The sequence below is a fragment of the Mustela nivalis genome, assembly GCF_964662115.1.
Source record: "Mustela nivalis genome assembly, chromosome: 16".
Lineage (NCBI taxonomy): Eukaryota > Metazoa > Chordata > Mammalia > Carnivora > Mustelidae > Mustela > Mustela nivalis.
The window spans coordinates 12882601-12895781 of NC_139035.1; the positions used below are offsets into that span (position 1 = coordinate 12882601).

The window sequence follows — 13181 nt, forward strand, 5'->3', positions numbered from 1 at the left end:
CGGGGGGTTGTGGGGGCCCACACAGTAGCCCCCAAACAGCAGCCACCCACTGGAGGGTGGCCTGTAGTCACCCATGGAATCCAACTGGCTTTCAGGACACACCCTTCATCTGCAGGAGATGCCTTTTCAGATCTTCAGGTGGTTCTTAGAATCCCACTTAAGACCCCCTGGTGGGCAAGCTTATGGACACCCCCAACACACACACAGTTCATGTGGCTTGTTCTCAATGCTTACTTTAGGCAGTACATTTAAAATCAGCTCCATAATCACAAGGCATTTTCCATTTTGTGAAACTCATACGAATGTAATCCTTAATACCAGAAGACTGGCATCATTATGCTTATTTTACAAAGCACAACTTTGGAGAATCAGAGAGGTTGGGTAAGCTTCCCAAAGCCACACAGCCAGTCTGTACCAGAGACAAGCTTTGACTCCAGGCTTCTGATTGGAGGTGAGATCGGTGCCTGCTGGGTAGACAGAATTGCCTCTCCTTCCAGTGTCGTCGTCAGTCTTCTTTTTTACGGTCTTTGGTTTGGGGCTCATTTCTGTTGTTTGCGTTGCTTAACGACTTTCCCTGACAAATCTAAGCAGACCCTCTTTCAGAAGGGGATTCCCCTGGACCACAGAATTCTCCCTGGGAGAAGAGGAGTCTGGCAGTTTTCTGAGCAGGTGCCTTTCCACTAGGATACCGAGCAAAGCGGGGCACCTTACCTCTCAGGCACCATGCTGCCTTGGAGGACTACAGATGTGATTCTTCCAACATCTAAGTCGCGGACATGGTGGTTACCGTAGATCTCCTGGGTGTGAGATGATGGACACTCTCTCCCCTTAAAGTAAGCACAGTGCATGTACTTCCCCGTGGAGAGCTTGTGTCTGGATTCTGAATGCTGGGAATAAAACAGAGGGAAGAGAACTTTCATTTATGCTAAAAATGAGCGCGCTCTCTAATTTTCAAACGATTCACATATTACCAATCCTGTTCACATCATTACCACCTCTAATTCTTACCATAGCCCTATGAGAGTAGTTATAACCCTGTGAGGCATTATAATTCCCATTTTAAAGACTGGCGACACTGAGGTTTAAAAGGGCATGGGTGACTTGTCCAGAGTCACACAGCTCATGCAGGTAGAGACGGACTAAAGACCTGCTTCTTCTGTCTACAAGTTCAGGGCTTTTCACAGGTGGCAATGTTTTCTTCTTTCCATGGGTGAGACGTTTACTAACAGTAAATTCCAAGGTTGACTAGAGTCAGGCACTTCTAACGGGGATCGCTTTAAATTCCTTGTAACATGGTTACTTTTCTCTTCTCTAGGAATCCTGAAATCAGGCTAATGGCATCTAGTCTATGCTTATCACAGACCTATGACACTGTGTCTTAGCAGATGTTGTGTGAGGACAAAGTCACGTATGAAGAGACTCACCGGTCACCGCCTGAGGTTAGATGACTGGGCGCTGCCTGGGACTCTGCTTTTAGAGATCCCAGGCTGGGCTAGAGTGGCTTCAACAAGCACTCACAGTGCGGCACGAGCTTTCTCGAAGGATCCCACACATTTGGGAGTACATGTGTGTCATAGTCCCTATCTTCGAGGAGTTTACACTTTGGTGGGAAGGTGAGATTTCTTATAAGTTTTGAATGGCAATGTACAAAATGGAAGGGAGTGAAGCGCCCATCTGTTTGACACATAGCCCAGAAAGGTTTCCTGAAGGAAGGAGGTCTCGAGTGCGTCTCGAGAATGGGTAGGACTTGGAGGGGGCGGTTTTCCATTCTGGTGGAGGATGAAGTGCCAACAGCTGGTGGAGTGTGGGGGGACATGTGGCTCCAAGCTCTCTGGCCACCGTGTACACATTCCCCGAGTCCTGGCAGAGACAGGTTTTAATCTCTGAGCCTTTGTTCCCTCTTCTGGAAGGAACCTCTCTCTCTTGCTTCCTGGTCTCCCTCTCTCTCACGCCCCATCTGCCTGTCAACGCGGGTCGGGTCACCTTCCTTCCGTTAGGAGACCACCTGTGCCCTCCTACAGTGCTTTGCGTTCCTTTGCACGGCACTGACCGTGTGGCATGAAGACGTGTTTGTAGGTCTGTGAGCCTTGAGAACAGGGATTCCCTGCTGTTGATTTTTGTAACGCCATTTGTTGAATAAATACAGATGAAAGACGACAATGTAGACGGCATGAATAACCCTGCAAGAATCCTGCTGCAGGATCGTGTGGGTGGACACCTAGAAGCAGTGTGGTCCTGGGCCACTGCATGTATGATGCCTAATAAATCTGAATTACTGTTTCTTTGATGAATGAGTGGTTGGTGGACTGACCGAGTTATACACACATCACGATGAAAATCCATCCTCACTATTCAGCTAAAACTTGGTTGACGTTTTAGTTTTCCTTCAAATCCTCGAGGCTTAAACCAAGGGAGAGTCAAAACGTGCAGGGCAGCTGAGCAAAGTCCAGGGGAGTGGGTCAGGGGCTGGAGCTGAGGGCCTAGCATCAGCCGGCAGGCGACGGGCAGAGTCTGGAAAGGCAAGAGAGGCACTGGAGATGCCAGCAGGAGCCACGGAATCCAGTGCTTTCCTTGAGGACAACAGTGCAGGAGTAGACCTCGAAGCAGGGTGTGTTATAGATTATTTTTTTCTTCTTGTAAATAGTATTTATTTATTTATTTGTCAGAGGAAGAGAGCGAGCGAGTGCGTGCGCACAAGCAGGCAGAGGCAGAGAGGGAAGCAGGCTCCCTGCCGAGCAGACAGCCCAATGCGGGACTCGATCCCAGGGCCCTGGGATCATGACCTGAGCCGAAGGCAGAGGCCCAACCGACTGAGCCACCCAGATGTCCCTATTTTTTTCTCCTTTTAAAGACAGAAGCCCCTGACTGAAATGGAGAGAATGCACCCGAGCAGGGCAAGACTTAAGACCCAGAAGACTGGTTCTGAGGACATTACAGAAGCTGGGAATGCAGGCTGGCACAGCCACTCTAGAAACAGTATGGCGGTTCCTCAAAAAGTTGAAAATACAGCTACTCTACGACCCCAAAATGGCATTACTGGGTATTTACCCCAAAGATACAAATGTATTGACCTGAAGGGGCACGTGCACCCAAATGTTTATAGCAGCAATGTCCACAATACCCAAACCATGGAAAGAGCCCAGATGTCTATCAGCAGATGAATGGATAAAGAAGATGTGGTCTATATATGCAATGGAATATTACACGGCCATCAAAAATGAAATCTTGCAATTTGCAATGACATGGATGGAACTAGAGGGTATTATGGTAAGAAAAATAAGTCAATCAGAGAAAGACAAGTATCATATGATCTCACTGACATGCGGAACTTAAGAAACAAAACAGAAGATCACAGGGGATGAGAGGAAAAAGTGGAAACAAGATGAATCAAGAGAGGGAGACAAACCATAAGAGACTCTTAATCTTAGGGAACTAACTGAGGGTTGCTGGAGGGGAGGGTGAGGAGGGAAGGGGGTGGCTGGGTGATGGACACTGGGGAGGGTAGGTGTTGAGGGGGAGCATTGGGTGTTGTGTAAGACTGATGAGTCACAGATCTGTACCCCTGAAACAAGTAATACATCATATGTTAATTAAAAAAAAAAAAAAAAAAAAAGATGTTCCAGAAGCTTGGGTGTGAGCTGGTGGAGGCTGCTCTAGTGGTACTGCTCAGTGGTACTACTCCAGCTGCTACAGGGTCAGAGAACAGCAGAGGGGTTCGTGAGCAGGCAAGAGCTAGCATGGACAGGACGAGTGACAGCCTGGCCTGGCAGGGGGCCGGGGTGCTGGTGATGCCTGTATAGGAAAAGGAGCTGAGACTGGTCTGGCTCAGGAAGCTGGGTGGATCCTAGTTTAGTTGAGGGCAACTGGAGGCAGTCAGGCTGAGAGGCAAGAAAGAGTGAGTTATTTTTCTACACGTAGGCTATGTTCTGAGTCTAAATTATATGATTTTCAGAGACGTAGCTATACGTAGATACTGATATATTATGCTTTCTCAATTAACATAATACTTTCCCACATAAATTACAGATGCTTCATAAACATTACTTTTAATAAGGAGCAACTGGGAATAAATACGTAACTTGTCAGAGCCGGGCGTGCTGACAGAAGAGGGTTTCCTGTGCTGCAGAGGACAAGAGGCCAGCTGGTCCTCCGGGAGGACCTGTGCTCAGCCTGGTGAGTGATAAAAGGAACCCATGGACATCCTACAGATATACTCAGGGGACCCTGGGGGGTGCACACCAGCTGCGGTGAGGTCTTGGTCACAGATGCATGGGCTGCCAAAGGTGTGAGGGACCCAGAGAGCAGTGCAGGCCTCAGCTGATGGAGGGGGGTGGGCTGGGGGAGCCTTTGTGACTATGAAGGAGGGTCTGAAGAAAACGTCCCCAACAAGCTGGGAGGAGAAAACGGGACTCTGTCCTTGAGAGTAATTGGTAACCTCAGAAGCTGAAAACAAATACTACCATTATTACCCACATTCAAAACCATTAATTCAAAACTGATGAAGGTTTCCTGGTATTCATCTATAAGGCAACAGGGGTAGAAAGGAGACTCTGTGCTACACTCCCCTTTGGATCTTTTGAATAATTCAGCTGTAATTAAAAAAAAAAAATTAAATCTGTGCAAACCAATTCTCTCTTGTTCATTGACAGTAGTGATGGAGAAAGAAGTCAGATCACAGGAGGTTTTTTGATTTGTCCAGAAAGAAAGGGAATGACTGCATCTCACCGTGACTTTATTCATTTGAAAAGCATGACGTCCATTCCTAGAATAACACTACATGTTCACCTACTGAATTAAGAGGAAATGAGCCAGAATGGCTTTAGGGGAAAAGGACATGGCATTAATGTCTAGGATTTAAATTCCAGTTGGGCTAACCTTCTTGGTGACTCAGTTTTTTAACCTGTAAAATGGGTATAGCAAAACCTACCATGAAGAATCATTGACACTTAACTGGGAGAACTTCTGAGAAGGCAGCTGGCACCAATGACCCCCAACTCCATCCATGTCTATTCATGTCTATCCAACTCTATTCACTGAAGCTTAGAATACCAATTTTCTGCAATTATTTTTTTTAATTATATAATAAGTCATCTCTGGAAATAAGAACCCCTGGCTCGGATGGGGTGACCAACTGTAGGCTAGGGTTCAGGTTTGCCCATGACTGTTCCCGTTTTAGTATCAAAAATCCTCCATCTCAGAAAATCCCTCAGTCCCAAGCCAACCAAGAGGTTAGCCAACTTAGCAATAATGGTCGTCAATGATGCCATCAAGAACCATGTAACTTTTTTTTTTTTTAAACTTGGCCCTTCTGACTGTTGCTTATTGTATCATGGCTGCAAGATGGCTAATGCACTTCCAGCCATTACGTCTGCATTCCAGGTAGGAAGGACAAGGAATGGCAAAAGGATCAAAGTCTTTCTCTTAGAAAGGTCTGCCTCTTACTCTGGAAAGAAAGCTTTCCTTGAAGATCTGCGCTTACACTTCACTGGCCAGAACCATTTCACATGGCCACCTCTAGCTGTAAGAGCAGCTGGGAAAACTGAGGACAGGTGACCTTTGAACAACGTGGGGATCAGGGGTACCAACTCCCTGTGCAGTGGAAAATCCATGTATAACTTCTGACACCCTAAAAACTTACCTACTAAGAGCCTACTGTTGACCAGAAGGCTTACCTTGAAACTAAACAATCAAGACACATTTTGTATGTTTTAGGTATTACAGGCTGTATCCTTACAATAAAGTGAACTAGAGAAAAGAAAGTATTATTAAGAAAAAGAGAAAATACATGTAGAGTAGTGTGCTATAAAAATTCCATGCTGAATTAGACCCGTGCAGTTCAAAGTCATGTTCTTGAAGGATCAACTGTATTTTGTTTCCAAGCCCGCCACAGAGGAGGCAGGAGAGAAAGTAATGAGCGGCTCTGGGTGGTCAATCCGCAGTGTCCGCCACACCCCCTCCCTCTTTATGACCCCCGGCCAATGCCCAGCCCCTACGATGAGGCAGGCAGTGTGCTAGGATTTGCAAAGGGCAGAAAGATGAATACCATACAACCCTCATACCAAGTAAGCGCATGGTCTGGCACAGTCTGACATAAGGCACAGGCGAGTACGTCTGAAGGCAGCCGGGAGAGAGGAGGAAGCGTGCCGGCACATCTTGCCCAAGATGCGGGTGGGAATGACAGGGGTGCTGGGTTATCTATCCCAGGCAGTGATGAACATGATGCCTCTTCCAAGTAAGGATAAACCCAAAGATGTGAGGGCAGCACTAGGCAACAAGAAAGCTCCAGGAAGAAGAGCCAGTGGATGTGAGAAGAAGGAATGGGTGTGTAGGGTAAGTCCTTCTCATCTCTGAAAATGACCTGGCTTTGAGGGCTTTGGCTGTTGCTATGGCTTTAGGGAGCCATTTCGAAAAGAGGGTGTGCACGGGCCTGAGTGACCTCGAAGCCCACCCACCAAAGAGCTGTAAGAACTCATGGAGATAAGTCACCAGAGTAAATGAGATTCCAAACCCACCCTCAAGAAAGAGAAAGGCAAACCCATATCATCTGAAGATCCTGCTGGGTCCCCAAGCCCTCACCCTACCCCTGTTTCCTAGCCTTTCAGCCCCTGAAGCCAGCCCCCTCCTCTCTTCCAGCCTCTCTGCTCCCCCAGCTCTGCTGTTGGATCCACCTCCAGGCCGGCCTGGCCAGCCCTCGAGCCAGCCAGTGCAGAGTCAGCGGCCCCAGTGGCCGACCAGCACCCTGCCTGACGCCAGCGACTGCCCAGGTTTCTAGGCGAGCAGCAGCACGTCCCACCTCACCTGGGCAGGGTGCTGGCCCAGACCACAGTACAGCTCCCTCCCTCCCTGCTGTCAGGCTGCAGCAGTCTGTAACCACCCTTCATAAGCCTTACTATCTCATGGAAGCAGCAGAAAACCCCGCAAGGTGGGGACAGGTATCTCCAGAGGCTCAGGAGGAAATGAAGTCGGGTACCCTGCCCCAGATGACTCAGCTACTTAGTGGAAGAGGTGGGACTTAAACCTGGCTTGGATTCAAAGGCCTCTGCTTCTCCCACTGCTGTGCACCATTTCTCTGTACACAGCTGAGCCCTCTCTCCCTGGTCCCCTTGGCTGTAAACTTGTCTTCACCCAGACCCCTGGTCCTGATGGCATCCTCTCGGGGAGGGGCTTGATCGCTGTAGCCTTTATCACTCCAGCCAACAAATATTTATTGAGTGCCCCGTTTGCCAGGCACTGTGCTGGGCTGCTGTGTGATTTTCCGGCTGCCTGAATTTGCCCACAGCTGGGCCCACCGACCTCCCAGGACCATCAGATGCCAGAACTTTGCTCTGTCCTTGGGGCACCTTAGCAGAGCGGCCTGTGGCCAGCTGCAGCCAGGCCCAGCGGCACAGCTGGACCCCTGTTCATCAACCCCGCGCCTCCATGGCCCACCCTGGCTCTGCTTCTTGCCCTTTGTTGACACACCAGTTTGCAGTCTGGGCCTGGCATGGTTACCTCTGAGGCTGTCCCAGTCATGGCAATGCAGCTAGCCGCTGCTGTCATCAAAGTCAGGGGTTCTGAGGATGGGAAAGAGTTGAAACAACCACCAGGTCCACCTGATTCTTGACAAACAACATGATGAAAGTGGAGATTACCAGAGAACATCATGAGGGGGAGAACATAATGCCAATAGTCACTCTCCTCACTGTGGAGGGTCCCAGAGGGGAGCCATGGAGGCACAAGAAACAGGGACTTGGGGCGGGGGAGGGGTAAAAGGAGTGAAACCCAAGTTTACTCAATGTAACTGCATTTTTTTTTTTTTTTTCTATTTGTAGAAGTAATACCTGGGCACTGTGGAAAACTGGAAAGTACTAAAAAGCATAAAGAAAAAAAAGAAAGTAAAAAAAATTGGTAATTACTAAAAGTATAATGAAAAAACTACAACCACTGTGTGATTCCATCACTCAGAGATGATAACTACTGTTACCATTTGGTGTGTCTACCTCTAGATTTCGGTCTATGCATGTATGCGGATTTATTCTGTTCATACTATTTTGTACCAATATTGTCTCACTTAACACTATATTGATACCCACCGGACCAAGTGTTTTAGGAAAACCTCCTTTCCAGTGGCTCCACGGAATTCCATTTTTTGGGTGTGCCATACTTTATTTGGGCTGTTTCCCCTCCACCCCCATTTTGTCCTAAGTAAGTGAGGTTGAGATGAATGCCTTTGAGCCTAAGTATTTGTGCGTGCGTCGCAATTTTCCCTTGGGCTGAGCTCTGAGGGACACAGTGTGACAAACCACTTCGGCATGATCAGTCTCTCTGGCCGGAGAGCAAGGCTGGGGGAGGCAGCTGTCACCACCAGGCTTTCTGAGCAGGAACTGTAGGGTTACCCAAAGGGGGACAGGCCGAAGCAGGGGACACCCCAACGCTTCACTTCTCTTACAGATTTTCTTTGGAGGCCCCTTGCTTTACTACTCGGAACCCTTCAGCTTAGAAATCTGCTGATACCAGCTCAAGCAGACAAAAGAAACGGAGACAAGCATGTCAGGCAGCAGCCTTGCCAGTCCTCCAGAAGAATACCAAACGTCCTCTCCCCGCCCTCTCCTCTCCCCACGGCTTCTCATGGACCAGTGCAGCTCCAACTCGAGAGTGCATCAGAATCATTAAAATGTCAAGTGCTGGGAAGCCGATCCCCAGGTTTCTGACCAAGCCTGTCCGGGACAGGACTGAGAATCTGCGTTTCTAATACATTCCCAGGTGCTGCTGGTGCGGCTGACCCAAAACCACGCTTGCAGAACCAATGCTAGAGCACAACGTGGCTGCTGGTGCCAGGCACACACCCTCCCAGACTGCTACCATGCCCTGGTCTCTTAGTGAATGCCGCCCTCTCACCGTGCTCCTGCCTCGTGGCACCCAAGCCAGGATGTTACCACCTTCCCTCAGAAAAAGACCTCCCTGCCAAGAGGACGAGGCCCAAGAGGGGGCTGAGGTCGCTAAGGCCTTTTTCTGAGAAATGATTCCATCTGTGCTCAGGGTGGCTTCTCTCAGTCTAACTTGCTTTCCTAGGGCCTGACTAGACGTCAGATGCCTCACAATGGTTGGGGAGCATCTCCCTGTCTCAGAACACTGGCTCCAAAGGGCCCCTCCCGGCCAGGTGCCCATCAAGCAGGGCTTGCTAGGGAATCTGGGTGCCCCTCCACAGTATACGGCCGCAAGTAAGGAAGGGCCCTTCCCTGGGTCTTGGATTGTTTGAAGTCTCAGCAGACAGTGACTCTGAGAGGCAGCCGACAGTGGAGAACTAACCACCCACCAAGAGGCCACAGAGGAGCTCTGGTGAAAACAATATGACATCATGACAGGTCCTGAAAGATTGTAAAAGAAGAACCAGCATTTACTGCGCTCCTCCTTACGCCAGGCGCCAAGAACCGTACGTTGATCACCTGATTTAATCTTCCCTACAAACCTGTAAGTGCAGAGCTGGGAAATTGCGTACTATCAGCCCCAGGGAACAGATGGAGACGTTAAGGCAGAAAGGCTAGGGTACTTGTCCAAGCTCACTCGAGCTCTTAACAACCACTGTACAGCTGCTCTTGGGAGGAGCCAGAAAACTAAAAAAGGGCAAAAGGGAGGAAACACACACACATGTAGCCCTCAATTCAATCATTCTATCAACACTCCAAGGAGGGGAAAACAATCCCATTTTCTAGGCAAGAAAACTGAGACTTAGTGAAGAACCTTTCCAAGGTCACACGGCTGGTGAGAGCTGCCCCCAGGCTTTGGAGCACAGGCTTTGAGCCCCCAAAGCCCATCTGCCCCCACATCTACCACTGCGCTTCCCAGGGGCCGTTCCTTGCTGCGGGTGGTGGTGGGGGGGAACGGGCGGGCTTTGGCGTAGGGGGCACTGGTGAGCTATGGGTTGTTCAGTGGGCAGGGACAGCGGGGCCACGTGCCAGTGAGGAAAAAATGCTTGGGGCGAGGAACGGCACATAATGGCATATGCTTGAGTAGACTTCCAGGTGGGCAGTCAACAAAATCACATCTGAATATGGTGACAAGCAAAAGTGATTACAAAATTAGCACACATTAAAAACTCAGGATATTACTATTTAAGATTCCAATTTATCATGTATATGTAGGCATGTATCGCATATACACACCTATGCCACATGTAAGTTATAGTTGTAACAGCCTGGAAGAAAGTACACTATCTAGTTAAGCAGACTTCCCAGGACAGAAGACTTATGAAAAACTTTTGTTTTCTTTCTTACTTTCCTTTCTGTATTTCCCAAACACAATGATCTTACATTACTTTTACAGCCGCGAAAAGAAATCAGGTTTGTTGACAAAGAAGCAAGAGCAGAGCTTCTTTCCTGACACCATCCATCAGGGAGAAGGTGAAATCCCTCATCCCGCCCGGACCCTCTTCCTTTCCTGCCTTCCTGCTTCACAGGTTGATCTTCCAAGACATTTCATTTGTGAGATGTGGCTGTTTACTTTATCTGTTCAAAAATAATTTTGTGGGGGTGGGAGAGAGGGCCTTCAATGGTTTGACGGGGTCTATAGTTTTTAGCCATGCTGGAACACGAGGGAGCCCTGGTCTCCTCAGTGTCCCGCCCCCACCCCTCCGCCCCAGGGGACCAGGCTGATGTGGGTGTCGCTCCACCCCAATCCTTGGCAGACTTCTGAGCACATAACCCCTGAGGCTCATTTTTGTTCTCTCTACACCTCTCTCTGCCCTTACATGATTGCCTCCTTAGAAAGCAAACCCTCAGACTCAAGTTGAAGTTTCTACAGTCTTTAAGCGCTTTAAAAAAGATCAAGCCAACCTGGAACTTAGTGATTAATAATTATAAAGTCGACTCCATTTTCTAATTTTTTATGATGCTGCTCTCATACATTTTCATTTGTATTTGGAGGATTTTGACACAGATGCTGAAGTATTATTTTTAAGAAAGTCTGGAGCTACATAAAAAGAAACCAGGTACAAAAAATGACCACTAAAAATTGAAACAAAAAAGGAGCTTTGATTTAAAAACTAGTCCTTAAGTTGACTCGACGAAAGAACTCCAGAATCTCCCCCGCCTTTCCCCTACCTAGATTTGAAAAGGACCTTTCCTCCTCCACTCTGTGTCATATTTTTAAAAGTCTTGGGCTCGATTTTCAAACCAAGTTCTATATTTTTAAGGGTGACACAGGCCAAGTAACCAGAAGTTGGCCTCGGCTTGGAAACCCTCCCGGTTCTTGTAAACATGCCATCACTAGCTCCTTTCAGGATGATGAATTCTATTGATTGGCTCAGATCGGCTTGTGACCCAGCGGTGGTATTAGACATTGGCTATAAAGCATCTCCTTATGAATTTTTCATTGGCAGGAGCGCGGAGAGAGCGGGCAGTTGCCTCCCCGAGTGCTCACTCTCCCTCCTCCTCTCTGTGTCTCAGGGCTGATGATGCCACTCTGCAGGACCTCGTTATTGGATCAGAACGATTAGCTTGACAGTCTGATTTTCTGAGTCGAATCCAATTTCTTCTGCAGGTGCAGCAGGCTTACGAGTAGTCATGTGCTTTCTGTTTCACGATGGCATCACAGGGTTACCAGCAGATGCGGTCAACTGAAGTCATTTCCCATTAACCGTATTCCCCGTGATACTAAGACAATGTGTCACTCTGCAGTTGCATTCCCAGGCATTCTTTGGGAGACAGAGTGCTTCCAGCGGCTCACGTAAAAGCTGACAAGGACGCAAACTCTTGAGAAACACTGTGTCAGGCACTTTCAAAAAACACCTTAGCTCACGATTCTCCTAACAATCCGGAGAGGGGAGGAACATAATTCTCCCTTTTACGCTGGTAGAAAGTGAAAGGCACTGAGAAATTTGGTAGTCTCTCCGAGTTCATATTGTGGATTTATGGAGCTCACATTGAAGGAGATTGGAGGATGAAACCTCCAACTTGATCAGGTGGCCAGAGCTAATCCAAGAGTCACCTTTTGATAGCGCAGGGAGAGCTTCACTCAGAGCAAACCTGTGTCCTGATACACCCTCCGCGAGCTCTTATACTCTAGATCTGGACTGCATGAAAAATTCAAGTTTCCATGTCCAGAAATAGAGTTTGTTCCTATTAGCATCTGTAGCCAAGTGAAACTGAGTTAAAGTAAACTTCAAGCGCCAATTTAGGGGCGAAAATAACACAAGGTCAGTAGGGTCAGCGGTAGTTGGAGAAGAGTGGAGGGGGGAAGGATTAACCGTGAGTGTGGATGAGCTTTTCTCTCATGGGGGGGGGGGCTCTCTCTGGTCCTGCTTCCTTTGTAAACACGGAGGCACTCTGAGAAACCTTTAACACACGGTGAGTGAGCGCTGAGTCCCTGTTCTATGGCTGAGTCACTATCAACGGCTGAGTCACTATTCTACGGTTGACTACTGCCAAGTATTTTGTTGTACACATAAAGAAGGAAGGAAAAGAGTAATGGAATCAGGCAGTGCCGTGCTGTAAGTGAAAGCCAGAATTCCTCCCGGTTTCAGTCTCTGCTAAGGGAATCTAGACTGTACTCAGGAATAGTAGCTGATTTTTTTTTTTAATATTTTATTAATTTATTTGACCGAGAGCGAGAGATCACAAGTAGGCAGAGAGGCAGGGGGAAGCAGGCTCCTGCTGAGCAGAGACCCTGAGATCATGACCTGAGCCGAAGACAGAAGCTTTAACCCACTGCGCCACCCAGGTGCTCCAATAGTGGCTGATTTTTAACAAGGTCTATTGTTCATCTCGCTGGCAGCAACCCGCATAGCTGAGCTATGAGCCTCTAACTGCCAAAACCACGAGGCCAAAGGAAATCTTTGTATCCATCTCTGTGTGCTTATTAGCACAGCACAAGTGTGCCACGTGTTCTTGATTTCTTTGATAGAAGTCGTGAAGTAAGACTGAAGAACAGACATTAACACATACATACCTAACAGGTCCCTTCTCCAGAGGACCCCTGAAAGGGTTACATGGAGATGCCTAAGACGATGCTGTTTTTGCTCCTACACATGAGGCCTTTTCCTAGACCTACCCCCTTGATTTTAAACACTCAAAATCCTAAAAGACTCCCAAGGAATTCCAAAAGCTGGTTACCTGAGCCAGACTGAATAGAAAAGTCAGGTTGTGGATTCTTCAAAACTCACTGAACGGGAAACTTTGTTGGGATGATCAAGGTTTTCTAGACAG

At 48.1% G+C, this 13181-nt stretch overlaps 1 protein-coding gene across 2 annotated transcripts in view; it reads right to left on the minus strand.

Annotated features, from left to right (window-relative positions):
* PACC1 (proton activated chloride channel 1) overlaps positions 1 to 13181 on the minus strand; it is a 442395-nt gene that overhangs the window by 396948 nt on the left and 32266 nt on the right. For both annotated transcript variants that reach the window (XM_082702480.1, XM_082702481.1), the window contains exon 3: positions 712 to 887. The gene's annotated coding sequence lies outside the window, so the exon portion shown is untranslated. The remainder of the gene's footprint in view (positions 1 to 711; positions 888 to 13181) is intronic.